The sequence below is a fragment of the Pygocentrus nattereri genome, chromosome 26 (assembly GCF_015220715.1).
Source record: "Pygocentrus nattereri isolate fPygNat1 chromosome 26, fPygNat1.pri, whole genome shotgun sequence".
Taxonomy (NCBI): domain Eukaryota; kingdom Metazoa; phylum Chordata; class Actinopteri; order Characiformes; family Serrasalmidae; genus Pygocentrus; species Pygocentrus nattereri.
The window spans coordinates 11,625,816-11,653,062 of NC_051236.1; the positions used below are offsets into that span (position 1 = coordinate 11,625,816).

A 27,247-nucleotide genomic window follows, 5' to 3' on the forward strand; every position below is an offset into this window, starting at 1 on the left:
TTTGATAGTGGGAGGATGTAGATCTTGGACAAAGTGGTTCAGCAAATAAGATTAAGCGTTAAAAGTGAGAAGATCTAATATCTTGTCCATATTGTTAAAAGATTAACTGTAGTCCTCTTTTGATTCAGATGAAGCAGAAATATGCTTAATGATTATATATATATATATATATATATATATATATATATATATATATTTTTTTTTTTTTTTTTTTTTTGTGTGTGTGTGTGTGTGTGTGTGTGTGTATGACACTTCAGGTTTGCAGTTGAAAAGTTCAGATGTCACCAACAAATGCTCTTCTAAATATGCCACAGTGCTAGTAGACTATGCTAAGATAGAAAGGTGTGTATTTGTGTGCATGTGTGTTTTAGATAGAGCATCAGTGCATCTGTTGCCTGGGCCTCAAGCATCTGGACGATACTCCAATGCACTGCAAAGTCCACACCATCTTTACCGGATTTGTTTTTCCATTGCAGATGGTCTCATGCACATGTTTTCTTCCCATTGGCTCAAGATCCAGAGCTGCTACTGATACAGCACACACAGCTCTGCATAAAAGGCAGCTTCTCCCTCACTCTGTTCCACCCCTGCACCACAAAGAGAAGAGGAGGAAAGCAACCAGAAGAAGCTGGAGAAGAGCAGAGTCATTTCTGCATTAGTGCACTGAGCAGACATGGAGACCTGCAGAACTATAAATACAGGTAAGTAATAAACATTGTTTAATTTATTGCATTTATCTTATAATGCATACATTGATCAATGATAAGAAATATTTTGCAGCTCATAGATAATTATTTACCACTGAAGTTAATTTTATTGCAAATGACGTTTGTTCAAAATATTATTTTTTTGCACCACACATGAGGCATGTGTTAAATGAGTGGACACATACACATTTATTTTTCCTGTCTGTGATCAGTATCTGTGTTACTGATCACAGACTGTTACTGGGTTAATGGCCTATGCATTTCTGTATAATGACCTAAGCTGTTTAATATATTAATTAATTTCAACTTTGTTTGCATTAATACTCTTAATTTAACTGATAAACCCGCTAGTCAATATATTTGATGCATTATTACTGTATTTGGTGTCACAGTCTTGATTTTTCTACATTCAAAAATGAAATAAAAGTCCTTTAAAACTATGAAGTTAAAATGTGATCCAAAACTGGAGTATAGTAATGTATGTTTTATGCTGTAAAACCAGCCTGAATTTGAATAAAAATGAAAATAATGCAGCATAGTTAACTATCCATCACTATCCATAGATATACACAGAAAGTATGTGTTAATGGCATAGCCTACATGTTATTAATGACAACCAATTACAACCTGCATGCTATTAAATGGTTGTGCAACCTCCATTTCATCTTCAGAATTGAAACATTATTGTGTAAGGTAGATCTTGTTCAGACATATGGACAATAAAAGTGTGAATGGCTAGTTGAACTTGACTAAGTGACCAGTGAATAAATATATAATTATATACATATGAACATAAATAAAGTATGTAATTCTGACCCAGAACAGGTGAGTTATGTACACTACATTTCCAAAAGTATTCATTTGTCTGCCTTCACACGAGCCTGAGTGAGATCCAGTTCTTTATCCATAGGGTTTAATATGATGTCGACCCACCCTTTGCAGCTATATCAGCTTCAACTCTTCTGGGAAATCTTTCCACAAGGGTTTGGAGTGTGTTTATGGGAATTTTTGAAAATTCTTCCAGAAGCACATTTGTGAGGTCAGACACTGATGTTGGATGAGAAGGCCTGGCTCATAGTCTTCGCTCTAATTCATCCCAAAGGTGTTCTATCAGGTTGAGGTCAGGACAGTCAAGTTCTTCCACACTAAGCTCGCTCATCCATTGCTTTATGGACCTTGCTTTGTGCAGTCATTTTGGCCATCCCCAAACTGTTCCCACAAAGTTGGGAGCATGAAATTGCAAAAATCCAAAATCTCCTGGTCTGCTGAAGCATTAAAAGTTCCTTTCACTGGAACTAAGGGGCCGAGCCCACCTCCGAAAAAACAACCTCACACCATAATCCCCCTTCCACCAAACTTTACACTTGGCACAATGCAGTCAGATAAGTAGCGTTCTCCTGGCAACCACCAAACCCAGACTCGTCCATCGGATTGCCAGATGAAGAAGCGTGATTCCTCACTCCAGAGAACATGTCTCCACTGGTCTAGAGTCCACTGGCGACGCTTTTTACCACTACATTCAACGCTTTGCACTGTGCTTGGTGATATAAGGCTTGGATGCAGCTGCTCAGTCATGGAAACCCATTCCATGAAGCTCTCTACGTTTTTTCGTGAGGTAATCTGAAGGCCACATGAAGTTTGGAGGTCTGTAGCGATTGACTCTGCAAAAAGTTGGTGACCTCTGCCCACTGTGCGCCTCAGCATCCTCACCGTCTCTGTCATTTTACGTAGCCTACCTCTTCATTGCTTCCACTTGGTTATAATTCCACTGACAGTTGACTGTGGAATATTTAGTAGCGAGGAAATTTCACGACTGGACTTGTTGCACAGGTGGCATCCTATCATGGTACCACGCTGGAATTCACTGAGCTCCTGAGAGCGACCCATTCTTTCACAAATGTTTGTAGAAGCAGTCTGCATTCATAGGTGCTTGGTTTTATACACCTGTGGCCATGGAAGTGATTGGAACACCTGAATTCAATGATTTGTATGGGTGAGTGAATACTTTCGGAAATATAGTATATATTGGGTCGCAAAAGTCTGAGACTTTTTTTCTACTTTCTTTGTGGCTGTATTAGTCTGGAGCTGAAAGTACTCTGCTCTTTGATTAAATTCTCATGTATGAGGTAAGAGACATTTCGCATGATGTGCAACCAGCGTCCTCTCCTGAGCAATGAATGAGCCAGAGAGTCCAGGTTGGTCCCAATGACTTTAACAACCTTCAAGATCAGTTCATTCAGTCTCCTGGTATCACCCATTTTTATTTTGTTTCCCCCGCACATTGCTGCCCAGAAAATGGAAAATGCTGCGACAGAGTGGTAGAGGTTGCATAGCATCTTGCAGCATACATTGAAGGGTCCAAGTTTCAAGTCCCTTGAAATAAAATAAAAACAAATTATATGATTAATATTGTTATTATTTGGATCGCAATTAAATGATTTTGGATAGGCACATTAAAATTCATGATAATAGATAAGCAAACTTAAATGTAGACAGTATATTAGTTTGTACCACGGTTTTTATGTTCAGCATATTAATGCGTCTTCCGACCACCAGAGGGCGGCACTACACTGGATCAGAAACTATATCACAAACCCTGTCAGCATTTGGAACTGTTTTTACAAGTTTTAAAAGTATCTGTATGTATTTATATAGTTCATGTATTCATATACGTATATTTTGTGGCTTGGCGTAGAGTAACACGCAGCAAAGGCCATTATATCTGCCACGAGAAATGCTCATTTTTTCACACCAGCAGAAAAGCCACGTGAAACACAGCTGGAGACAGCAGGCAGGTCATTTCTAGCCATACATCTTCACTTTGTAGTTAGAACAAAACCCCACCAACTACCTCAAAATAAAAAAAAAAAACACAGAATAACACAAATACACATACTTTAAACTTAAGAAACGTTAACAACATAAAAAACAACATTAATAATACAACGTTGAACGACATTTAACTGCATTTAACAGCTATGCATACCACACCTCCAAAGCCCCTTTTTGAAATGTATGTGTGGTAGCCCCACATAGCCCATACCTCAAGGGTCAGCTGTTCCGGCGGCCCCACACTGTTCGAACAAAGATCCTGAGGTGTGCAGGAGCACGTCGTCCAAACCCCCCTAAACCTCCTTCCTGCTGTCTCTCTGTAGCAGGGGTTTCGGAATGGCTATTTTTCTTGACAACGCTAGTACCACAGACTCTACACTCTTAGGCCACAGGCATCCCTGATCCCCTTTTGGGGCCACGTCCTTGCTGCAGTGCATCGCCAACGCACCCTGTTCCTGGCACTCTGTCCTGCTCTGACCATGGAATGTTGCCGAACTGCTGCTGCTATGTTGGCAGGTCTGCGAGCACCTAGAGCACTTTGCTTTCTAGGACCAGGCACAGCTGAGCTGCAGTGATGGCTGCTGGCTAGCCGTGATGCTGGGCGACCACTTGCAGCTGCGTGGAGTACCACTGCCAGTCCCTCTTGCCGTTGTAGCGTGAGAAGTGAAAGCATGTGGACTCCTTCTCACTGGGCTCCAGTTGGACTCTGCCACTAAGCCTCGCTGCAGTTTATTTGATCAAAAAATCTCTTCTGATGTCTTAGTCTTTGCCATCATCCTGTAAATGCAATGCCACTTCCTGCCACTTGGTGATGCTTTTCCACTTCTGACACCAGTGTGGTGTCAGCGTAGAACAAGACGCAGGAGCCTCCATTATAACTGCGTTTCAAAGCCTAGGCTGCAGCCGAGGAACTGTGGGTCCTTAAAAGGACTGTCCTATGAAGACTTTATAGAAGCCTATTGTTCACACAAATGGAACAGTCCTAACGAGACAACTTACCCTGCTGTTTGTGTGCAGAGAAATGTGGGTAACCTAAAGCCTGGAAGGACACATCATGCATCCTTGAAATCACTCAGAATGTAGGCTGCATTTCTAGGCTTTATCCAAAGGGTCCTGGACTTTGGAATGGCCTGCTATGACCTAGTGGCCGAGAAATGCAGCCTTCCTCAGCTGCAGCCTAGACTTTGGAACGCAGCTAACTTCTACCATGAGAAGTGCTCTTTTATTCAGACCAGCAGAAAAGGCACATGAAAAACAGCCAAGGTCATTTCTAGCTGTACATCTTCACGTCACAGTTAGCGCAAAACCATACTAACTACCCCAACAGCCTAACACAGAATAACACAAATTACATGTACAAACACCTTAAACTAAGGAACAGCAACATTTGATGTCCCTTTTATTGAGGGGACGGGCACATGGAGCAGCTCAATATACCAAGTCTCCAAAGTCCCTTCTTGAAACATGGAGCATGTGGCAGCTGCCACAATATATTAGTGCTTGTACTATAGGACCTTGGGACTCTTCTTTGAACTGTGTTGTGTCATCACAGAGAGAAAACCAAGAAACCTCTGTTGAAGTGAATGATAATATAGGCAACAAATCTTTACAGTGAGGAACACTAGTGGTCAAATGTCAGCCTTAACCTCTGTATGACCTACTCCTCTCCCCTCTGACCAGGTAATACTTATAGGCCTACTCTGCTCTTCACACAGTGAAATTATCATCCACATCAGTTTAAGCACCTCCCAAGGCAGTCTGGTAGTTTCCATCCACTTGAACCTTAAAGAATTAGGTCTCCTTAGGAAATTATGTGAGTGGTTGGAAGCCTTGAGCCAGAGGGGGTTTAGGAAGAACAACATCGCCTGTGACATTAATTCCCTGAGCTGTGCTGATGCAAGCTCACGCTGGATCACTCACTAGATAAATCTACCTGCCCCTGTCCTCATTTTAAACACTTTGTGATATCCCCCCATGCTCTGCTGATGTTTTTTCTTTATTTGCTAAACTATATTAATGGTAGTAAGGTAAATTCAGCACTATTTATAGTAAATAAAGTACCTGTATTTTATTTCTAGGCAACTATTTTTCACTTTCATTGACAGATAGACATAGTTGTTTATTGAGAAAAATAACTAATAAATCACTCTAATTTGTAATTTTCTAAAATCTTCAGATTGTTAGTAAATCTTTATTATCTAACCAGGATGTTGCTGTGCCAGAGTACAAATCACTGCTTCCAGGTTGTTGATTCAAGAGGCCAAGTTTGCTACAGCCAAGTCTAGTTTCAGCATGATTTTTTTAGACTTTGGAGTTTATTCTTTTAGTCAGTAATGTTGAGTTAAGCATGTACCAATGTCCAGTAAAATATATTATATAAAATAATTTAAAAAAGACCTACTAATGTCTACTTACATCAGAACTGCAGTCAAATTTTGTGCATTGTAAGGCTGAAAAACTGTCAGCATTTTCTGAACAAGCTTCAAGAACAAATAAACATTTTGTATAGGGGTACAAAAACTAATCCACATAGATTTAATTAATTAAAAAGCTCCTTATGGTGTTGCAAGTTTGTTGTGACAGTAGCAATTACTCTTTAACACATTTTACACATGACACAGGGAGTGAAAATAGTCATATATGCTTTTTAAAGTGTTGTGTTAAAGTGTATTTATTAAAATATTTTACAGGCATTTTTTTTTATATTTTTATGTTTTATATTATTAAAATATTTTACATGCAGAATTTCAGGATGGATATCTGAGCTGTCAATGTATGTGTTTTCAGTTCACTGTTTATTTCAGTGGTCTGTGTGGAGAACATACTTCCTGCCCAGCGGAAGGAAACATTTGCTAGAAGACATTACACTCCTGTGTTGGGCATGTGAGGTAATTTTAGCTGTTCTGTCATCAACACACTTACGATGCACTTATTACAAATAGTCTTATCTCCAATACCATAAAGACACGTTTTATTGCATAGCCCTGCTGTCTATTCTATGCTCCACCCACAAATGTATATTTTTATGGCAGCTGTTGCAAGGTTGGGCAAGCTTTGCAGAATGGAGGCACAAAATCCATTCAACCTATTGAGAAATTGTAGTGTATATCCTTTAGGTAATATCCCAAAGTATTAGTTAAAATATGAAATTTCTTGATATTTTTCATAATGGCATGCCCAAAGTTTTATTGCATACTTCTGTAACCTAAGAATAACTAAGAGTACCTGTAGTCACTGAATAATTAAGCCTAGTATGTAATGAGCCTGGGATTTTAAGAGGTTAACAAGCCAGCTTACCTAGGTCTTCATTGCTTCACATTTTGGCTCTGGGCTGCTGTACTTTTGATAATGGAACATGAACCATTGCAAAGCCCAGTGCAATCAATCCAAAAACAATGTTGTTTTTAGAACCAGGTTTGTAAGTCACACACACTCACGTTTACATTTTTACATTACATTTGGCAGACGGTCTTATCCAGAGCAACTTACAATTTGATCATTTTACACAGACAGGCGAAGGTATTGTTAGGAGTCTTACCCAAGGACTCTTTTTGGTATATACCTCTAACCCTAACCACACCACGACCTCAGGACCACACACATGCTGTCACAGAGTACAAGCTGTAAACCCATCCTATCCCATCCATAGCATTGACTTTGCACAGCTTTTCATATATGTTGGATTATGACATATTTACATCCATGAGACCATGCAGACATCGGATAACGAATGCTTTCATTTTCCATCTTTAGAAGCTGTGAAAGTTGTAAGTAGGAGAACTTGCCTGGAGAAGAATGCTGACTTCTCAGTTCTATTTACATGACCTAACAGACAACATTGCATGGCTGCAGTTACTCCATATTAACAGGGAAAGAAAGGGTATTGATGCTTGACATGATACAATGACACTACTTCATTTGCTCAAGTGATTATAAAAACTGACTGATTACTCAGTGAAACGTTCTTTCTCTTGCTCTTCGTCAAATTTTGATATGGTGTCACTGTTGGTCCAGACAACATATTAAGTTGGAAACTATGTCAATACAGTCTCACTATTCTAATTAAAAATAAAAAAAATTAGTCTGTGCTTTGTTGTGTTTTTTTCAGCAATCCCTTTCTACCAGCCAGCTGGCAACAGGATATGATGTTTTTATATGCAAGAAGCTAAAAGGTTTTGTGGGAACAATTATGGATTTCAGAAATAGTACATATCAGGTTATGTGTAAGACAGAATACTTTATGTTCCACGAAGTACATTTCGGTCATGCTCCGAACTTACTACTGGTAGAGAAAGATCACTTGTGGTTCCTAAAATCAAGTTCATGTACCCCTTTGACACTTGACATGTATTTCTTTGTATTTGTTTTTCTTTTTACAGATATAGACTGCTTTTTGACAAGAGATTTCTTGTAGATGACCACAAAGACCAGTGGTGTTTTATTGGTAAGATGTCAAAAGGTGGTGTTCGAACAGTTCAGTAGTTTCATAAGTGATGTCTTCCATAAATGTGTTTTACAACATTGTAGCCAAAAGGAGTCTCAGTATTGTGCCAGGTGTTTTTTGATTACTTTCAAGGCATACAATCTGATTTGCAAGGTTTGAAAATACTATTTCTTTCTACAACCCCATTTCCAAAAAAGGTGGGACGCAAAATGCAAATAAAAACATAATGCAATGATGTGCAAATTATTTAAACCCTATATTTAACTGAAAATAGTACAACATATTAAATATTAAAACTGAGAAATGTTATTATTTTTTTAAATATTTTGTCATTTTGTATTTGATGCCAACAACACATTACAAAAAAGTTGGGACGAGGGCAATAAAGTTGTGTAATGCTAAAAAACACCTGGTGGTTGATTGGTAACAGGTCAGTAGCGTAATTGGGTATAAAAAGGCATCCCTGAGAGGCGGAGTCTTTCAGAAGTAAAGATGAGGAGGGGTTCATCACTCTGTAAAAGACTGTGGGAGCAAATAGTGCAGCAATTCAAGAATAACGTTTCGCAATGAAAATTAGCAAAAGAACTTTTGCTTTTAATCGTCTATGGTACATAATAATATTACGATTAGGAGAATCTGGAGAAATCTCTTTACGCACGGTAAAAGGCCAAAACACAGTATTTGCTGGCCATGATCTTTGGGCCCTCAGATGGCACTGCGTTAAAAACAGACATGATTCTGTAGTGGAAATCACTGCATGGTCGGGATCCAGAAACTTTGCCACCTTCTCTGGGTCTGAGCTTGTTTAAAATGGAAATACACATGTTTTGGAAACATATGCTGCAATCCATGCAAAGTCTTTTTCGGGGAAGGCCTTGCTTATTTTAGCAAAACAATGCCATGTATTACAACTGTATTGCTCCATATTAGAAGATTCCGGGTGCTAAACTGACCTGCCTGCAGTCCATACCTGTCACCCACCGATAACATTTGGAACATTATAAAATGAAAGATTAAGGGTGAATATCCCTTAGTTAATATCCCAAAGTATTAGTTAAAATATGAGATTTCATGATGTCCTTCATACCATCGAGCCCAGTTTTATGGCACGCTTCTGTAACCTAAGAATAACTTATTTGTATTGAAATGCATTGCATTATAAAATGAAAAAATGAAAAATATCACAAAGGAGACCCAGAACTGCTGAGCAGCTGAAATCATTTCCCTTTCAAAGTTACAGCAGTTTTCCTCAGTTCCCAATCTCTTACAGAGTGTTGTTAAAAGAAGAGGTGATGAAACACAGTGGTAAACATTCCCCCATCCCAACTTTTTTGGATCGTGTTGTTGCCATCAAAATGGGCATATATTTTTCAAAAAAACAATCAGATTTATCAGTTTAAACATTTTTAAACATTAAAACATTTGTTAAACATTTGTTGTCTTTGTAGCATTTTCCTTTAAAAATGTTGCTTGCATATCATTGTATTCTACAATCTGCACAGCGTCCCAACCTTTTTTGAAGTCAGGTTGTAAATTAGACATGAATTGCACTTGCACAGAATTTCAGGAATTTAAAGGAATGAGCTTCTACGATCATGTTACAAGAAAAGCTGCCAAGTATTCTGTGGATCTAACATGGAATGACTTTGGAGTGTTACCATTTTGTGTGTTCCTACATCTTCACAGTAATAGTCAAATTTATATCAAACACAAGTGTCCCAGAAGATCTAGAAGAAGAAGAGTTCCATTCATACTTACCCTTCCTATCACTAAAAAAACTTGCCTAGGAAAATAACTTCTCTAAGTTATGGAACCTTGTCTAAAACACAGAAGTCTGTAACATTCCAGGGGACAAGGTAGTAACTTCCATGCAGAAACACATTCTGGCTCTGCTAGTTATTGAAATAACTGATCTCTATAGAATTAATATTTACATGCACAAAAGGTTAGTATGGCAGCACACAGGGAGCATATATCTGTGGAGTGGTACTACTTTCATACGCCCAACAGGATTATATAGCTCAGTTGTCTGTGTGTAGTCCACTAGAAGGTTCCACATTTGCTGTTATCTTACCTGCCTAATTATATATTCCAAAGCTTCAGATAGTTGCTCGAGGCTTCAAAACACACTACCATGTTTTTAGATGTATATTCACAATTGTTTACCAGCCCTTTTCCCAAGCACCTGAGAGTAATATTACTTTCTTGTCATCTTACTGTGTGTCACAATCTGAATGCTCATCATAAATCAGTACTTCTGACTGTCTTACTGGCTTCTATGTAGGCTTGTTGGTTACTTTAGGACATAAAGGAAGTAATGAGAGCCAGTATGGGTACATGTAGACTTGATTTACAGGTACGAATATCATCCATGCAAACAGTGCCATGATTCTGGAATCAGTCCTCCCGCTTGGGCATGGTTAGCATAATCCAGAAAACAAGACAGTTACATTCTTTTACCAAATCTGTGTCGGAGCAGGATTTACAACTTCTCTTTGTAGATGGCATACACATACAATTGATTCTGGTTTCTTACTTTGTTCCAAACCAAAACATTAGAACACCATTGTTGGCACTTGCCCCGACTAGGATACATCTGGCAAACTCTGCGTTCCATGTCAACAAAATCTTAAAACATCACACTAGTGTCCTGCGAAAAGAGTTACTCTCAATGAAACTATGTTTAGCTAAATTAAGCATGTTAAGATAAAACTGCTAAGTGCCAAAATCATTAAATGAAATGTGCCAAAAGTTTCTCATGCACTGAGACATGTCTATTACCCTATGTTAGTGTAACATTTAATTAGATTTTTGTAGTCTTATATAGTCCATGTTTGTAGGCTAGGAATAAATCTTTTGGCGCCACCTGTTGACAGTGCCTTCCATTTTAAAGAGATTTTGCACAGTTATGCCCTCTGATAGACTGTCCTGTTGTATTGTTCTTTCTCTCCAGAATGGTGCTTTGCTGTAGCTGAAAGACACTGGCAGCCAGCAGTTCAGTTGGTGAGGAACATGTCCATTATGAACCTCAGAGCAGGTTTGTAAACAATACATTGTTATTTCTTGAAATGGATTCTCAAATGTAACCAAATTGAAGCCGGCAACTATTGTCACCCAGCTTAGTGACTCAAAAGTTACCAGCATTTTCCTGGTCCATGGTCATGGTGTCCTTATCTTTAATGAATTTGCTTTATCAAGCCCTTCATAAGTCAAATCAGGTTTGTTCGAGTAGGAATTTTCAATTTTGAAGACTTGTCACCCTCTAGAACCTCAGTTTTGCATCCCCTCTGTAGCTTTAAGGTCTGATTTGATGACTGATTACACAGTTCTCACGCTCACAATGAAATCTAAACAGAAGGATAAGTTTTAGAACCCTGAAGCTACAATTTGCTGGAGATCTTCAAGTTTTAGTTAGTGTAGTGTTGGCATAAAAAGATCAGAGCACGCTGATGCCTATCAAACGGACACTAACAAACCCAAGAGCTTAGCTGGTATGCCGTACCTTTGAGTGACTGTGGAGAGCCTATGGTATGTTCTCCCCTATATACTCTTACCTAGTCCTTCTCATTCACACTGTTCATTTTGCTTGTAAGTTCTTATCCTGGAACTCCAGTATGTTGGTGTTTTTGAGGAATGCTGAATCAGTGTGCTGTAGGCCTGAAGTTTCACAGTGGGATCATCATGATGTTAGGCATGATATGATTCAAGATGTCAGGTTTTACTATGACTTCTTGGCATAGTTACTTTGGTCACCGTGTTTTAGTGCAATACAGTGAGAACGGTGTGCCTTACAACCTACAAGAAATTACTGCAGATGTTACAACAAGCATCTAGGTCACAGTTGCGCAACTACAGCCTTGGAGGGCTGGTGTCCCACTCAAACTAAACCTGGCGGTTAACAGATGAGTTGAATCAGGTGTGTTTGAGCAAGGAAGTCTCCAAACTGTTCTGCACCTTGGCATTCCAGGACCAGGAGTTGTGCATCCCTGATCTACAGCTATAAAGTCATTGTTGTTTAACTATCATCATCAAATAAATACATAAGTCAAGTCTTGAACCTCTGAGAGTGACAAGAGACAAGCTATGTACGTAAAGGACGAACACAACTACGCATTTGTAAAGCTTCTTGTCAGTGCTGTCAGAAAGCTTGCCACTTCTTGGGTCTCCAAAGTAGCAAGTTCACCAAGAATCTCTTTACTTTGACCAAATCACTTAGACCTGTATGGAACTGTCTCTTAGGCCTTGTATCAAAGAAACACTGAGCAGAAAAAACGTGACATCAGTTGCTTCTCTGAAGTGCTTTTGAGTAAGGCCAAACAGGGCACTATACCAAGAAGATTGCTTGGTTCATTTTGCAAAATGCTTATAAACATACTTCTACTTGGGAAAGTAAGAGAAGGACCATGTACCCCTTGTGGCCAAATGGGGAAATCACATTATTTTATTTAAACAGTCACACTGTATGTCTCTGCTGTGCTTACATAAGATATGATTCATAAGGTAGCACTACAGAATTGCATACTCTAAAACCATTACAAAGACAGTAGTTCATTCTTGTCTTTTCAGTAGTACATTCTGGTCTTTTTGTTTGTTAATTTTGCTTCTTAATTATCTTACGGTGGCGTGGTGGGTAGCGCTGACGCCTCACAGCAAGGAGGGCCTAGGTTCAATTCCCCAGCCGGGTGATCAGGGTCCTCTCTGTGTGGAGTTTGCATGTTCTCCCCGTGTCTGCGTGGGTTTCCTCCGGGTTCTCCGGTTTCCTCCCACAGTCCAAAGACATGCAGTCAGACCAATTGAACATGCTAAATTGCCCCTAGGTGTGAGTGTGTGATTGACTGTCTATGTCTGTCTGTCTGCGCTGCGATGGACTGGCGACCTGTCCAGGGTGTATCCTGCCTTCCGCCCGAAGACTGCTGGGACAGGCTCCAGTACCCCCCCGCGACCCTGACGGAGAAGCGGCTTAGAAAATGGATGGATGGATGGATGGATGGATCTTATAACATAAGAACAAGTGTGTACCTCTAGTGGCCAAATACAGCAGTTACAACTACTGATTTTATTTGTACTGCCATCAGGTGGAGATTTGAAGATCAGTAGTTTAGGATTTGACAGATAACAAATATTCTTTTGGGATGTTGTGGTGGGTGTGTTTGTTGAAATGGTGCTCTGGCAAATTTAGACATTTTACCTGGATGACCAAATGCCTGTGATTTAGTCCCCTTTTTGGGGTCAGTTGATCAGTTTTAGTATATGTTTATGTTGGAGTTGTCAGATTATTTTTAGACTTTGCATTTTTAACAACTGTGTTATTAATCCAAGTATAACACAAATATATTTTAAAATTAAATTAAGGACTATCAGTTTATGTATTGATGATAAGCTACAACAAAATACAAATTACAGTAAAATAGGAAGACTTGAAATGTTAGATTTGTTTATTTTTTGTCCATTAAATAGTTTTTGTGATTTTATTAGTTATATTTTTATGATTCTTCTTACTCTTATCATTATTATTACACTGACACACAGTCATGATGCAAAAGTCATGGGACAGGAATCCTGAAGTGAAGTCTAGTGTGGCGAAGTGCAGCAATTCGATGTGGCATAGATTCCATAAGTGGACAAAAAATGTCTGTAGGGATGTTAAGCCATGCTGCCTGGATTGCCACCCACGGCTGTGTTGTGTTTGTAGGTGTAGGATCTTGGGTATAAATGGACCTCTCCATCACATCCCATTAATGCTCGATTGTGCTCATGTCGGGCAAACGCACAGGCCACACCATTTGTCAGAACTCTCCAGAATGCTCCTCAAACAAATTCTGGATATCTTGGGCCTGATGTCACAGTACATTATTCTGCTGGAATATCCCTTCATTGTGGGGGTACATGAAGTCTATGAAGGGCTGCAACTGGTCACCAAGCAGTGAAATGTAGGGCTCACCGGTCAATGCCATGTTTGGGTGGACCAGTGGACCCAATCCATGCCATGAAAACATATCCCACATCAGTAGGGAACCACTACTAGCCTGCACAGAGCCTTGTTGACAACTGGGGTCCATGGCTGTATTGAATATGGATGTGATTTCTCTCAGAGTTGCTTGTCTATTGGGCAATCTAGCCATACGCCACTGGTCACAATCATTAAGTACCTGTAGGTGGCATTGTGCTGTAATGCCTTCTATGATGTATTCCTAGTGACACAGTGGATCAAGGAATGTTAAAAGCTTGCACAGCTTCGGAATTTAAATGTCCCATCCATCTGGCATCTACTATTATGCCTCGTTTGAATTCACATCACCTTGGCATGAGCATGCTGGCCAGTGTTCAACCTCACTCACAAGATAACACCATACAACTTTTACAGCCGTTGGCCTTCCCAAGCTGTCCGCGGAGGTAACGCCAATCAGTTTACATAATGCTGTCCCATAACTTTATCCTGCCTTCCGCTTGATGACTGTGTGTGTGTGTGTGTGTGTGTGTGTGTGTGTCCCATGTCTTTTGGCACGTTAGTGTAACAATATAAACAAAGCAGTTGCAATCATCATTTAACTGACAAGTAAAAATGATTATTACACATGACAAATCAGGGTATATGTAACTACTTCTACCCGCACAACTCACATTACAACTCATGTCCAGAAAGATGCCTTAAAACGTAGCCTAGCTCTTGCCTAGCTCTTGTAACTTTTATTGTTGTCCACTCAGAGAATGTATCCTAGCTAGTAGAAATAGGTTACATGCCAAACTACCCTTTGGCTAAGACACAGTACAAAAATAAGACATAGCATAAGTGCAGTAGAGGAAAGCACTAGATTTCTGTTTATTTAAATCCTTCATAATGAGATTGGTCTTCAGTCTATGAAGACAGCAGGGCACTCTTCTGTTGAGACAGCCAATGGAAGTTTATTCTGCTACCTGGATCTCAGGATGCCTGGCTTATATGCATCCTGAAAGATGTCAGTTCAAGCTGAGTTGTCCTTTAAGCTCACAGGCTCAAAATCTGGATCGATTCAGAGAGGGGCTGCTCAGTTTGTTGTCTTTTTAATTAAGCATTAAGGAAACACAGCAGTGGAGTGACATGAGAAAAATTCAAAGACTGAAGACAAGCCATGATCTTGTGTTTTGGATCAATCGCAAGGCCAGCATTGCCTGCAAGACCAGACAGGAAAGCAGGAAACCAGTAGTTAAGCTTTGAGATGACAAGACACTGAACATGCCCCAGGGTTACCTCTTTAGTGAGAAAGAGCTGAGTTCTCCAATCCTTTCCTTCCCACCTTCTGACACTCAAGTTTCCAATCACATCTAGCCATATCTGGCTGACATATTAAATATTGTAGATGAGAAACCTACACCGCTGAATCATGTTTGCAACATGATCCAAGAATGATAACTAGTAATCCAGAGTTACACCAAGACTGCATGCATCTTCAGACAGTGTGACGTAGGAGGTCTTGAATGAGATGGAAAGATCATGTTAAGGACCCATAATTCTTGGGACGTATAGCAGCTCAGTCTTCCTGGGATTCAGCTTCAGGTGGTGCGCTGCCATCCATAATAATATGTCAGCCAGACATGCCAACACGCAGTTGGAAACTTGAGTGTCAGAAGGTAGGAAGGAAAATATTAGTTGAGTGTCCTCAGCACAGCATTTATAGGAAAAGCCATTAGAACAGGGGTGCACAACTCTGGTCCTGGAGGGCCGCTGTCCAGCACAGTTTGGTAAATTGCCTGTACATCTTTTCTGTTAATTGTCAGGTTTAGTATGTATGTTTCAGCAGGGAAGCCTCCAAACTGTGCTGGACCCTCCAGGACCAGAGTTGTGCACCCCTGCATTAGAGAATATTATACTACCAAGAGAAAGAGGGTAAAGAGAAAAGAGGAGCTAGTGACGAGACTTAGTAGGCACCTGTGGAAGATCTGTCTGGAGTGGATGTGGAGTCTCGCCATACTTGATAAGAGTGCCTGTCTAGATCAAGACACTTCCATGCAGATCAAGTCATTGCAAGGTTAGCAGGGATGGATGGAGGATCTTGTGGTTGATCATGTAGAATGGTGCAGAGAGGTCAAGAAGAATCAAGTAGAGTTTGACTGATCTTGGTGCATGAAGCTTTCCATCACTGCTATTAGACTGCACATTTGAGAGCTTATGGAGTTGAGAGACAGAAAGGGCAATACTGGTTGGTAGCTGTTGATGTGGTTGCTTTCTAGTGTGGGCATTATGACAAGAGGAACTACATTGCCAGTTTTGGATACGGATGGTACATGTCATGGTGACAAGGAGCATATTTATGATGGAAGGTATGAAAGGAAGCAAGTCTTAGAAAATTGTCTTAAGCAGTGTGAATGGTATGGGCTTCAGTGGGTAGGTGGTTGGACTGCTGGGTGTCAGTAGCTGTTGTCTGGGGAAATAAGGGAAAAACAAGATAGATAATCAAGAAGGGGCAAGGGTGAGGATTGATGGAAGGAGTGAAAAGGGGAACAGGACTGACAGATTTTATCAGTCTTCTCAAAGAAGGTCACAAAATCCTCTGAGGTAAGAGAAGTGTATAGTGGGATGGGAGAGGGTTGTGCATAGAAGAGATGTGCTTATGTTTCAGATGCTGATGCTTCCAGTTCATGCTTCCTATGTAGAAAGATGACCTTCCAGTTACATCAAGTAACTTAGAAAGGAGTGATTGGTATAAACAAAAATAAACTAAATCTGGTTGTGATTTCCTCCACCTTCACTCAGACGTTCTTAGTTATTTTCTGGTTGCTGCATAGGACACCTTTCAGCCAGGGAACAATCCAGCTTTGTTATTGTTTGTTTGCTTCTAGGCCTTATTATTGTTCTCTTATTTTCTGTTTACTCATTGTTAAGCTTGTGTTCTGTATCTTTGACATTTGTTTATAAACTGTCTGCACTAGTTTCCATAACATTTCTAGTTTTGTGGAGCCAGATGTGATGTTGTACTGAGAATACACATATGGATACAACCACTTCTGGGTTAAGTGTGGGTGGGAATAAATGGACAGTAGAATTTCTAAAGCAATCCAACCTCAAAGCAGGGCGTGATGGTGTGCTCATTAACATTGTTCAATGAACAGCAAATCTGCCTATGTCAGCATAGCTCAATCTTCAGAAAAGCTCAACTATACTGTACATTAGCTTAAAAAATATTGTTGGGCAATCCAACACCAAAAGCTTAACAGTTTGTCCCAAAACATTTATTCTTAGTTCAAGACCACATCTAGCTCAGTGAGACTATAACATTTCCAGCCTTCTAGAAGGTCCTGAGGGTTCCCCACTGTACATACACATAAACAGTTAGAGCTTATAAATCTGATTCTTTATATCAGGGGTATTTAACTCCAGAGTTCAGTATTTATTGCTGATTTCCGTTTTAAGACTCATCTGATACAACTTGTCTGTTAATTACCAGGTTTACTGGGTTTGTTTGAGCAGAGAAATCTCCAAACTATGCTGTACTTCGGTCCTGCAAGACTGGAGTCGAATACCCATGCTCTACAATATTGATTAGTCATTCTTGCATTCTGAGATTTTCTAGGAGTTTAGGAGACTGATAGATTTTTTGTATTTTGAAAAGGTCTGTACTGAAACTGAAATTTACAACTGTAAGAGGGATCATAAATGATAAACTGTTTGTTGGCATAAACAATTAAAAAATCATTCTCAATTAAACATATCACCTAGGAACTATGGATGCATCAATAGCAATAAACCTAAACTCCTTTATGCTTTACAGCTCTAATTTTTATCTACCAATTCATCAGTTTGCAACCAATTCATAATTCACTTTAGATCCAATTTAGATTTTCCTGTGCTGTAACACTGTATTGGTGGCAGACAGAACCAGAAGCTCACAGCAGAGGCTTGAGTTAAGATCTTTAATACCAAAGGGGTTGTCCACAATCACAGTTGATAATGCTGAAAGTCAAAAAACAGAAAACCAACTCCAAACAAAGGGGTGCAGCTATAATCAAGATCATAAAAAGAAAATGGGTCATACACAAGAAAGCAGTCAGGAACACAGGAGAAATGCTTGGTGTGCAGGTATAGGTATAGCAATACTTTGTAATTAAACTAAGCTTAAGCTTGGGCTTATATACTAAACTAACAAACAGATGCTTTTCCGAGGTTGTCCCCTTGGACAGGGGCAGGCTCTAGCCCAGGGTCGAGCATGTCCTTAGCTGCAACCCAGCTACATTTCTCTGGTCCATACCCCTCCCAGTCAATGAGGTACTGGAGGTTATATCCACGCCATCGGGAGTCCAGCACATGATTGACAGCATAGACTGGCATGTCCTCCACCTCCAGTGGTTCTGGTGGAGCCCATCAGGCGACACCTCTTCCAGGGGACCTGGGACCACAGGCTTAAGGAGGGAAACATGGAAAGAGAGTAAGATATGAAATTGTGCGGTCCAGATATGAAATACCTGAGGTCCCGGGTGCATAGCCAAACCCGGTCTCCAGTCTGAAAGGTGGGGGTCTCCCCCCTACCCTAATCTGTTTGTTGTTTAACATGCTGTAGGGCTGCCTCAATACTGCAGTGGGTCTTTTCCCAGACCTCTTTGCTGTGCTTTATACAGTCGTCAATGGCTGGGATATCCCAGAGAGTAGCAGTCCAGGAGATGAGTGGAGGTTGATAACCAAGTGGCTGAGGAAATCAAAGAGATCTGAGCTGTTTCAGCCCAAATCAAATACTTTGACATGTCTGTTGGATTACCAAACAGGGAAGCAGTGAGTTTGCAAGAATGTCTTAAGGAGAATGAGGTTCAACTTCAGGAGCGTTACCATCTGCTTCAACCTGCCCAGTGCAGCCTGTGCCAGTACCCTGTCGGGTTCTGGTACCAGTGTTCCAGAATTCCTGTGCTCTAGACGACTCCAGTTCCTGTGACCATTCTTTCTGTTCCCTTTTCTGTTAGAGTGCCTGTGTCTGTTGGTGTTCATGTTTTTGAAACCATTTCTGAATTTGTGTCTGTCCCTGTTCCTGTTACCATCCTTGTCCCAGTCCCTGTTACTGTTGTGGTCTCCATCCCTGTTTGTGTAGTTCTGTCCGTTGTCCAGTCCCTTGCACAGTTTAGTAAGTTGTTTCCTGTTAATGTTTCCAGTTAATGTTGCTGCATGTTTTCCAGGTCCCTCCTCTTACCTGACTCCCACCTTAGATAGCCTTTGTTTTTCGTGCCATGGGAGTTGCATTTTAGGAGGGGGATTTTGTCCTAGTTTCCCCATTGTCCATCTAAGTGTGTGTTTCTTCCCCTGTGTTGTAGCCATGTGGCTTTAGTTTTCTTGTGCCATGTGCTTTTAGTGTTGGTTTTGTTCAGTGTCTCATTCCTGTTCTTACCCCCTTATTATCTGCTCCACCTGCCTGTAGCTGCAGCCTCTCATTAGTCCTACGTGTTTCATGTGTTCCCTTAGTGTATTTATACCCCATGTTTGTTAAATCTCTTTTTCTGGGATTGTGGATGCTACCCTGTTGTTTGTTTTCTTTGATCATGTTAGGTTTCGTTTGATTATGGTCTTGTCAGTTGCACATACTTCTGCGGAGAGTCTTCTGGACTCTCAAATCTGATTTGAATTAAAAAAAAAACAAAACTTGGACTTGCATCCCACCCCTTTGCGTTCAATGTTACAAACACCTAATATAATTTGGAGTTGAAGATTAGTTGATGCGTAGATCCATGTAAATAAAACTGAGAAATGCTGCGGAGCTTTTCTAAAATTTTGTCTTTGTATTCACTGAGAAAAATTAGAGCTTGTGTTTATGTACTCGACAACATTGTAAATGAGGGTCAATCTCTGTGTTCTTTTAAGTAAAGGTTGGTTGATTGATATAATAACAATAATATAACTATAAAGCTGTCACGCGTGGTATTTTATATAGTTATTTTATATTTATATTGCATATTTTAATGCAATTGAATTCTATTTAACAGACACAGTCATTGTAAATATTACATTTGCAGTATGTACATGAATGAAGTAGTAGCCTGTTCTTTAGCCATTGAGAATTGATGTTGAGCACTAGCCGGGCTTGCAAAGTAGCTGTGATGTAACTGAGTGGATAAATCAGGAAAGTGGGTCTAGAGTAATGGGATCAATGTAAGGCTTTGTGAGTTATTTGAAGTGGCTTGCGCATGGCATTGTGGGAGGATGCTAGTACAAACATGTGACCTGCTGCGGACTGTGTACGTGGTTGGAGGTCTTACAGCATGCACTGTAGGTTGTTGTTTTTGTCCTTGACAGGACTGAATGTAAGAAATATGAAAGCATATGAAGAGTGTTTAAAATTCTTACGTTTAAACAGCGTTCTCTTTAAATACAACTTGCCAACTTAGCAATAATAAACTGTACAAGAATAATGTACTGTATGTACTCTTCTTTCATTTTTATTGTGAGCTATTAAAGAGCACAGACTAATCCCAGATGTAATCATGGTCTTTGAGAGTTTTGTGAGAATCCTGCAGCTTTTTCCAAAATCATACAGCCCTGTCTTTATTTCTGATGCATGGGTTACCATAAAAAAGAAGTTTGTAGACACTTGGCATTAAGGCTAAGGCTTGCTATTCAGTAAGTACAAAGACTTAGAGATATTCTTAGCTTATACAAGTGTATTATAAATCTTTGGACCTGCCGGTGTAATTAACGAAGACTGCTGTGCCATTATACAAAAATCCATCAAGAAAGACAGAAACCAGAATTTATAACCACCAACACATCACTGTAATTAAAATGACATTCATTTTTATAATGGAACATGCCTACTCAATACTAATACTTACTACTAAAAGGACTTTGTAATTACATGTGGCTAACATTTAAAGTTTGTGATTTGCATCCTACTTTCCTTACTGTTGCTCTTTATGACACATTACAATTGAGCTAGTAGAACTAGAATGCTAGATTGTACTGGATTGGTGCAGTCTGCTATGCAGGACAGCTTTGTCGTGTTCTTGTGAGGTCATGGGTCATCAGGTGTAGCAGGAGATTTTGTATTGTTGGAGAGAATCCAGGTCAGATCTCTTAGAGGGGTTTTGTGGCTGTACTAGCTGGAGTGAGCAGGTTCTCAATGTTATGTGCTGATCACAGACCGGATCCCTGTAACTGAGTAATTAAAGGCATTGCTGTAAGGAAAAAACAATCCAGTAAAAAACCCAGGGAGTATCAATACTTGATAGCGACCTCATTGAGGCTGTCGCATTGCAGGGATGAAGAGTATTATCCTTCTTTTCAGCAGCATCGCGGTGTTAGTAATAATTATCAAAACATTTTCTTTGTGGCCTCTCCAGAATGTTGGCAGAGCATAAGATCCTATGTGTGCCTTTCTCTGTCTCAGAGTAATGAGACTTTCTTTGGTTCAGTGTGGTACATAACCCAGCTGTGAGGACACGTCTCACACCTGACACTGTGTGAGGATTAACAGGATTGAAGACTGTGTATGTGTGTGTGCTTTTGTGTGTGTGTGTGTGAGGCCTCATGTGTGGGATTAGGGTAAATCAGTGGGTCTGTGGGTTAGTGTGTCAGTGTATCAGTGAGTCACTAGGTTTCCCCAGAAGATAACCTTCTTTCCATTAACCACACAAAGCAGACACTTCCTGGTCATGTGTACGCATACGTACACTTACGCTTGTTCACTTTTACACGCATACGCATCCCCCATCCACCCCCTCCCAACAACACACACACAAACACACACACGGTCCTTTCCTGAACCTTGAACCAAAGGACTATTTAATACTTAATAGTGTTTAACATAATAGACCGAACCATATGTGCATGTAAGGTGCCTATAAAATGTATAAAGTTTAATCTTAAGAATCTCACAGTTGTCGTCATTCTATATACAGTGGGTGGATTTTATAGCTCTAATTGATGCCTTTTCACTTCTCCTCACTTATTCTGCTACCTTTAAGGACGTATCAGTTTTTTAATACAAAAGAGAGGAGGCTTTCAGAGTGAGGAAAGCCAGTTGCATTGTACACTAAAAACTTGTGACATAGATCTGTGATCATTTCTCTGCTTCCACTCTATCTAGTAATTGGGTGATTACATTAATGGTATGGTACAATGAAAGGATGATGAAAGTTGATAAATTCCAATGTGAAATGTCAGCTGATATTATGATATAACCATTCATTTTCATCAGATCTGCTAAGCCCAGTGACAGGTACTAAAAGTGACAACTGAGTAAAGGTTATCTCATTTAGCAAGTGTGTTTAGTATCGATTCTTCTGTATTCGCATTTTATCTTTGCAACTTTTACTTGCGTCCACAGTGGGAGGAGTTAAGACACAAGGAAAAGATTCAAGGAAATCAGACCACAACGCACAAGGTACTTGTACCACTATTCTATCTCTGTCACTCTCGGAAAACCTTGATAGAAAAAGTTTGCAGTTTCTGTGTTGTAATTCCTCTTCAGAACTGTCAGCTTATTGGAGAGGAAAGCACACAGATGGAGCATATATATATGCATATATATATATATATACACACACACAGAAGGACATGATGTTAAATATGAAGTTTTTAATTCAAAATGTTAATAGTTAATGTTAAGATATGTTAATGTTATGACAAGCTAATGTTTGCTTTAGCAATATAACTGAACAGCTTAAGCACTGTTTTATTTTTGAGAAGAAATTGGGTTAGTTAAATATATGTAAATATATAATATGTGTGAATATATAAATATGTTTAAGTAAGTAACTAGATTAAATAAAAGAGGAAAAAGTACTTACCTGTGAGTAGATTCCTGAGAGTGGCAGCCGAATGAGTTAGTCATGTAGAGAGCTTGATGAAGTGCGGTTGAAGCCCAAAAAATGCTAAAATTGTGAAGTAATTGGCTATTATTATTAACTGGTCCATATTTCTAGATATTGAGCTTTTTTTGTACTGGATGAATTAAATGTATTAACTTGAATTTCAGGAATTCAGTATTCACCTCCTTTTGCACCCTAACCTGAAACATATACACGTCTTTTCTGCCAGGCTGTCATAGGTGGTGTCAGCAGAACTGTTATTCTTGGTGCATAACATTTTTAGGCATTTCTTATAGAGTAGGAGGAACTGTTTCTCTTGGTATTCTGCCATTTGAAGTAGGTGTGGTGTGATGCTGAGAGGTTGAAGTATGGCCAACAACTCAAGTTCCAGTCCCAGTGAAGGACACAAGAACAGCTAAGGCAACTGAAGCATTTCTAATAAAGCTGACTGAGATGCTCCAGGAGGTCATGGAGACACAACCGTCCAGGAATGAACAGGTGGAGCGAGAAGCCATCAGTCAGGAGTAGTGGTGGAGGAGCCTACAGCACTAGGTCCAACAGGTGGACCAGCAAGGATGGCCTTAAGAGGGTTTGAACAGGAGAAGAAGAGGAGTAGAGAGCACTGCCAGACTTTAGAGAGCCCACACTGTATCCCTTGATTCCAAAAGAGAACATTGAGCACTTTGTGGCAACCATCAAATGGATTGCAAAGTTCTGCCACTGACGCAAAGAGGACTGGGCAATTCAGTTAGTTCCCCTGCTTACCAGTAAAACCTGAAGTTCATATGTGGCCAAGGACAGTGAGTATGCTGAGGACTATGAGAACATCAAAACTACTATTCTTGCTAAGTATGAAATAATGCAGGAGATTTACTGCCAGAGGTTTTTTTGGACTGGAAGTCTATCCTGGGGAGACACCATGTGAATTGTATGTCTACCGGAAGAAGTTATTCTCCAAATGGGTCAGACCTAAACAGAAGTTAGCAAAGGAAATATATGAGATGATGATCCTGGGGCAATTTACACAGATAGTGAACGCAGAGATGAAGGTGTGGATCAAGGATGGAAACACCAAGACTGCAGAGGAGGCAGCACAGTTGTATGAAGTCTTCATCTGTGCCAGAAGGAGTTGAGGACTCTGTGGCTTCAGCCGTGACCACTCCAACTGTAAGTCTGTAGGGCATAATGCCTAGGTCATGCCATAGCAGAACATACTATCAGAGTAGACATCTGTCACCTGCAGTACCTACTGGAATACCTCAGGGTGACAGGCCCATAAAAAAGCCAGTATAGAATAAGTCCTGTTGTGTATAGTTCCCAGACCAGATGTTAAGTTGTAGATGGACAGGAGATAGGCCCAACTGGTTAATGGTCAGTAAAAAAAATGCTTTGATTGACACAGGCAGTATTCAGACGTTGCTAAGGGAAGCCTGATGCCTAGAGAAGACTGGAGCCTAGACTATGGGTGAACTGTGTACATGGGGATGAAATAAGTTACTCTGCTGCTGAGGTTTACTTGACAGAGTATGAACAACCATTTCTGATGACTGTAGCAGCTCATTTACCTTATCCTTTTAGTCCAGGACCTTCCAGTGATTGTAGACCTTCTATCTAAAAATCAACAGTATATGATAATGACAAGAGCAAAGGTGCTAGAGAAGCTATAGCAGAGTTACCTTGAAGAAGTAAATTCCAGCAGCCAGCGAAACCTAAAGCACAAAGATGCAGGGAAAAGTTTCTGAGATTGGTTTTAGTATATCAGGAAGAGCCCCTACCAAAGCCAGAGACCCCAACAAATCTTCAATAAATGCCATTGAACATTTCCACATTCGGGTGCAGCTGTGGTTCTAGAAGGTGTCTGAGATTGATTAGGTAAAGCAGAAGGGCAAATCGCTAGATGAAGTTGGTTATGTCTTGAAAAAAGGAATCCTGTGTCAAAGAAAAGATTAACTTGAGCTGATAGTTGTTTCAGCTGCCATGAAGTTAACTGAAAAGAAATTTGGTCACTCCAGACCATGGGCATGCTAGCATTTATTGGTGCATGTTTCAAATGGCCAAACCTATACACTGATGTGACTGAGTTTTGTCAGGAGTGCAAGTTAACATCAGGCAGATCTGCCCCTACAGCACCTTTGCATCCTCTTCTTCTTATTAAAAATCAATTTGAGAGAAGAATGGAAAGGTGCAGGACAGGAAATAGATATATTTTAATGTTATGTGATTATGCCACACAAAACCCTGAAGCTTTCCCTTTATGTACCATCAAGGCCAGGCAGATAGCTAGTACTTTTATACATGGTTTGTGAGGGTAGGTCTCCCTTGGGAGGTTCTGACAAATCAAGGCGCAAACCTTCTGTCTATATTACTGTAAGATGTCTACAAACTGTTCATACATGGAATCAAGAAATCCCTCTGTCATCCTCAAGCAGTTGGCTTAGTAGAATGATTCAAGAAGACCCTGTTTTTTGTATCACAAACTAGTACTGACTGAGTGATCTTCTCTTCACTTACAGAGTTTCTACAGGCATCTACAGGATTCTCTCCCTTCATGTTGCGCTATGGACATAACACATCTTTTGCAGTGGACCATCACTTAGCTAGGTCTTCTTTTTCTTATGATGACATGTACCCCACTACCACCTCAGAGACATCCACCTGGATGACAAATGACAATGAGACAGAGACGTAGATGGAGAAAAGAACAGTAACTTCTGAATGGGAGTGTCTGATGTATGTTTGAAACAAGATGCGTCTGCTGTTTTCAAGCCAGGGAACTCCCATTAAGAGGCAAGGTCTCATAGAAGGCTTGGAGGTAAGTCCATGCTTCACACAGCTGCCCAAGCAATGTTGTAGATGCCAAAGGCAGGGTGTACCGGTACTTGACAGTTCCCTTGTTGAGGCTGTGGTAGTCAGTGCAGGGATGGAGGTTGCAGTCCTTCTTTTCACAGAGAAGAACCCCAGCCAGGTTAGCGAGATGGAATGAATTCATGCTGAGGTCTTTCTCTATGTATTCATACAGAGTTGCTGTTTTTAATGGCCAGCAAGTGATCCTGGGAGGGAGTGTGGTGACCATTAAGTGGCTTTGACATTTCTTCACTAACTGTGAAGCAACTAGCAAACCATCAAGATAGAAACTCCATTTGTGTAAGACAAGTTGTCAACATTTCACACATTTGTGTTTTGTTTTTTTAGTTTTTGTGGTCTTCTGTGCTAGATGCCGTAACAATGATCCATGGCATGATTCCTTTGAGTCACTTGTCTATGTACATTTCTGCATATCCTGAGGAACAGTGGATGCTGGTAGACTTATCTACTATGTACGAGGTGGAATAGAAGAGATTGTCAGCTGTAGTTATAGTTGTTTGCTAACTTTTGTGAATTGATTGATCAGCTTTTGCTACTGTCCAAATAGTACATCTTCCCTCTTCTGTGTTGCCTTTAGTTGGGTTTATATTTGCTGTATATGTGCCTGAAAACAAGGGCTCACCCTGTCAAGGATACAAAGTTTTAATAATACATGTGTGCACAAACAACAGTGCCAAAAATAATTAATATTGAAAGATGCAGTACATGTTGATTTTCAGCATATACTACAAAAAACCTTGAAGACTTTGATAGCGGATGACAAACCTTGGAATTAATAATACAGAAGTTGGTTGTGGTAATGATGTTTGGTACTCAGTACTCAACTGCCAAAGATGCAGCTGTCAAAAGAAGTTTACAGCAAGTAAGTAAATGTAAGTAAAACTTTATTTATATAGCACTTTTCCAGAGTGACTCACAAAGTGCTTTACAAAATACTTACAAATAAAATACAAGACAATTAAGATCATTATGATCATATACTCAAATAAGTAATACACACAGTTTAAATACTTAAATGCACACCGACTTTTAAAGCACATTGATCAAAAGCTGTTAAAAGCAAGAGAATAAAAATAAGTCATTAAATGTTTTTTAAAGGTTTGAGGTTAAAAACCTTAATTGACTGAAGAAGTTTACACAACAAACCGTTGCATCAAGTAACAGTAACAGTAACGGTAGTTGCGTTTCTGAGAGTTAAATCATCAGTAGAATTTGACCGTGGAGTCAAATGAGTCATTATGGAATAAGTTTTTACACTTACATTTTGCATCATGCCTGCTGTCACACAAGTTAGTTTTAGTTGTCAAGTTGCTGTTAACAGTTAAGCTGCAAAGAGCAGCCAGAGTCCAGTTCATATCTCTGATTCTCACATGCAACATTGAGTAAGAGCTCACGTAGCACTCTTTTCTGAACTGTTTCAGGATCAAGATTCAGTAACTGTTTTGTTTTGTTAGAGAGCATGTTTGTTTTTCATTTGCTTTTTGCCAGATTTTGATTTCGTACATATGCACAGCTGTTGTGACCGAGAAAGGATGTACACATAGTGGTATGGGGTCTTTAATCTTGAATATTTTTTAAGTACTGAAACAATGACTCAAACACTTGTGTGTAAGTAAAGAAGTGTCATATATTTGGGAAA

General features: G+C 39.9%; 1 long non-coding RNA gene across 1 annotated transcript; it reads left to right on the plus strand.

The window, feature by feature from the left end:
* The first annotated feature begins 513 nt into the window (after positions 1-513).
* Positions 514-25,422, plus strand: LOC108431804. The gene is made up of 7 exons (XR_001858174.2): positions 514-701; positions 6,327-6,427; positions 7,919-7,983; positions 10,937-11,020; positions 22,260-22,316; positions 23,081-23,910; positions 25,257-25,422. It is a non-coding gene; the product is annotated as an uncharacterized LOC108431804 (long non-coding RNA).
* The last annotated feature ends 1,825 nt before the right edge of the window (positions 25,423-27,247 follow it).